We start from the raw sequence: 3,940 nt of genomic DNA, 5'->3' as shown, positions 1-3,940 counted from the left end.
GGACTGCAGACTGTAAGTCATCAATAAATTCCTTTACTATATAGAGCATATCCGTAAGTTCTGTGACTCTAGAGAACCCTGACTAATACACCATTGAGATTGAATTAGCTATTAAGTAAATCTCAAAAAGAAAAAAAAAAGAAAGAAAGAATAATAATAAAGCCAGATGCAGACAGATTTACTGCAGAATTCTACCTGGCATTTAAAGAACTAAAATTGTCTCTTTTTGAAATATTCTATAAAGTAGAAGAGGAAAATTATTTCAAATCTTTTTATGTAGTTAGTACTACACTAATACCTAACTCCAAGAAAAGCATACCAACAAAGAAAATTATACATCAATCTCCCTGATGAGCATAATTGCAAACATAGTCTCAATAAAATAGTATTAAAGACCATATCAAAAAGATTACATATTACAATCAAGTTGGGTTCATTCCAGAGATGCAGGGATAATTCAACATATGTAAGTCAATAAATGTAATTTGTTACATAAATAGACTCAAGAACAGAAACCATATTTTATTTCATTAGATGCAAATGAGACATTTTTTGAGCTAGAGAAAGGGCCCAAGAAGCTGAAGGGGTTTTCAGCCCCATAGGAGGAACAACAATATGAACTTGCCAGTATCCCCGGAGCTCCCAAGGACTAAACCACCAACCAAAGAGCACACATGATGGGACTCATGGCTCCAGCTGCATATGCAGCAGAGGATGGTCTAGTAGGATATCAATGGAAGAAGAGGCCCTTCATCCTATGAAGGCTCTATGACACAGTGTGAGGGAGTTCCTGGGCCAGGGAGCAGGAGTGGATGGGTTGGTGAGCAGGGGGAGGGGGGAGAAGAAGGGGAAGGTGTTTTTCAAAGGGAAACTAGGAAAGGGGTTAACATTTGAAATGTAAATGAAAATAGCCACCAAAAAAGACCTTTTTCAAAATCCAACATCTCTTCATGAGAAAATTCTTCTTTTTGGGGGGCAGTTATTTTTTTGGTTTTTTTGAGACGGGGTTTCTCTGTATAGCCCTGGCTGTCCTGGAACTCACTTTGTAGACCAGGCTGGCCTCGAACTCAGAAATCCACCTGCCTCTGCCTCCCGAGTGCTGGGATTAAAGGTGTGCGCCACCACACCTGGCTTCATGATAAAATTCTTAAGAAAGTAAACATAACAAAGATATATCTCAACATAATAAGAGGATATATAACAAGCCCACAGACAGTCAGCAGAGAGAAACCTCCACGCACTTCCACTGAAGAGTGATACTAGGATGCCCGCTATCTCCAATTCTGTTCACCATGGGCTTGATCATGAGGAGACAATAAAGGGGATGCAAGGTAGAAGGGAAGAAATCAAAGTCTACTTAGGTAAATGATATAATTATATAAATAAAAAGCCTAAAGATTCAATCAGGAAACTATTACAGCCCATAAACTTGCTCATCAAAGCAGAATGATACAAAACTGACACACAAAAATCAGCGGCTTTTACATATTCCAATAATAAATATACTAAGAAAGAAATCAGAGAAACAATACCATTCTCCATAATTTCGAAAAATTGTGGACTAAATCTAACCAACAAGAGATTGGTATATAAGCTTCGTTGTTGTTGTTGTTGTTGTTGTTGTCGTTGTAAAAAAAGAATGTACAGTGAAAGCTTTAAGACACTGAGGAAACTGAAGAAGGAGAGACCATTTCTCCATGCTCATGGATTGGTTGGCTTAATATTGTGAAAATGGTCATTTTATCAAAAGCAACCCAGAAGTTCAATGCAATCACTACCAAAATGCCAGTGCAGTTCTTCACAGAAATTGGGAAAATAATCTTAAGGTTAATATGGAAACATGAAACAGAACAGCTAAAACAATCCTCTACAAGATCAAGCATGGATTGGAAGGGGTTCCCGAGGTATCAATCCTTGCTTAAGGGCTGCTGGCAGTGATGGCTACTGGAAGAGAAGAGCCCATTATCTTCAGAGATGTGGCTCCTGTGAGGCTACCCATGCTCCAGTAGATGGCCCCACGCCCACGCACGTACAGGTAGCAGTGTGGACTTGGAGGGGTAAAGAAGAAGGAGCACATGAAGTTGGGAAAGAAAAGTCATGCAAGAGATATGGGAGGAATTAGAAAAAATTAATTTCTATGGCCTCCCTTAAAGAAAGTTTATCAGTCAACGGCCGTACAAATCTTTGTGTTATATATATATATATATATATATATATATATATATATATATATATATATATATATATATATTACATACACATCATGATATCTCACATAAAAGTGATTTCAGATTCATCATATACTATTCTTTTGACACTGTTTTATTTTATTTCATTTGACAATTGTTGCATGAGCATCGTGACCCTACAAAGAAATTGGATTTTTTTTTCTGTCATAGGCTTATATGCTCCGACACCTTGCATATCCACTCTTCGATTCTAACATGACCATTACACAGAACTGCTCACTGTGCTTTAATTTTTCTCTCTACCAGTATGACTAGTATTTACCTCCTAAAAAGCCTCCTTAAAATTTTCCCAAGGAACGCCTTTAACTTTTGGTATACACACATCATACACTTAGAGTTGGGTGATGTTTACATAAGAAAATGTCCATTCATAGACTTTCCTAAGCAGGTGTGCATGTTCTGATCTTGATGTGCAGTTCTCAAATTACAAATGAAAGTGAACATTTCTATAAAATAATATTTGTTGAATGTATGTATTTATCCTTCTATGGCATATCTGTCCAAATATTTTATTCATTTTTGTCTTTTTTTCTAATTCATTGTTACAGTTTATACATTCTTTGTAATAGTACTATGTTATTAATTAGTGATTGAAACATTTTCCAGCAAAGAACGTTTAATTTCCTTCCATTTTGTTATACCTGTTTTGTTTCTTAAAAGGGGAGCTGGGATAACCAGGTTCCAAGAAGGTCCCCACAGACTCTCACTCTCTGTTATTGACACTTTGGGGATTTATCTTCTTCGGTTGTGTGAAATAGAAGTTGGGTGTGGATTCTGAAGCTGCCTCGTGAAAAACAATTTTTTAGATTTTTGTGTTTTTTGTTTTGGGGGGGATATTTCCTTTATTTACATTTCAAATGTTATCCCCTTGCCTAGTATCCATGCCCCACTCAACCCCCCTATTCCATCCCCTCTCCTCCCTGCTTCTATGAGTGTGATCCCCAACTCATCCACCCACTCCTGCTTCCCCGCCCTCACATTCACCTACTCTGGGGCATCAAGCATTCACAGGACCAAGGGCCTCTCCTCCCATTGATGCCTGACAAGGTCACCTTCTGCTACCTATGTGGCTGGAGCCATGGGTTGCTGCAAGTATACTCTCTGCTTGGTAGTTTAGTCCCTGGGAGCTCTGTGGGAGGGTCTGGTTGGTTGATTGATATTGTTGTTCTTCCTATGGGGTTGCAAACCCCTTCAGCTTCTTCAGTCCTTTCTCTTAACTCCTCCACTGGGGACCCAGTGCTCAGTCCAATATCTGGCTGTGAGCACCTGGTTTAGATTTTTGGATCATTTTCTCAGATGGAAGGTGGCTCCTTTGTGTGAAGCACACATCAATCACGTTGTAGAGATTTCTATATGTGAGGAGCTGACTGATAATAATGAGTAATGGGAGGAAGTCACCAAGAAAGCAGATTTGAGTTTTTGTCAGGTCCCTGGATGATCATATCTCTAGCCATAGCCACAACCTACACCATGGGATTTTGCACTTTGAGAATGAAGTGATTTTCAAAAAGTACTGAATTGTAAAGCTTCTAACAGCCCAACCATACAATCTGGAAAGAGGAATGTTTGTAGAAGTATGAAACAGAAAGAGAAAAAAACAAATGAATGATACCTTAAAGAACAGAACAAAGAGGTTATCCTCGTTTGCTTCTTTATTGCTTTGAAAAAAAAACAAAAGACTGACCAGTAGC

Source organism: Mus pahari, chromosome 2, assembly GCF_900095145.1.
Source record: "Mus pahari chromosome 2, PAHARI_EIJ_v1.1, whole genome shotgun sequence".
In the NCBI taxonomy this organism is placed as follows: domain Eukaryota; kingdom Metazoa; phylum Chordata; class Mammalia; order Rodentia; family Muridae; genus Mus; species Mus pahari.
The sequence above is the reverse complement of the archived record's forward strand: the minus strand, read 5'-3'. Positions refer to the sequence as shown.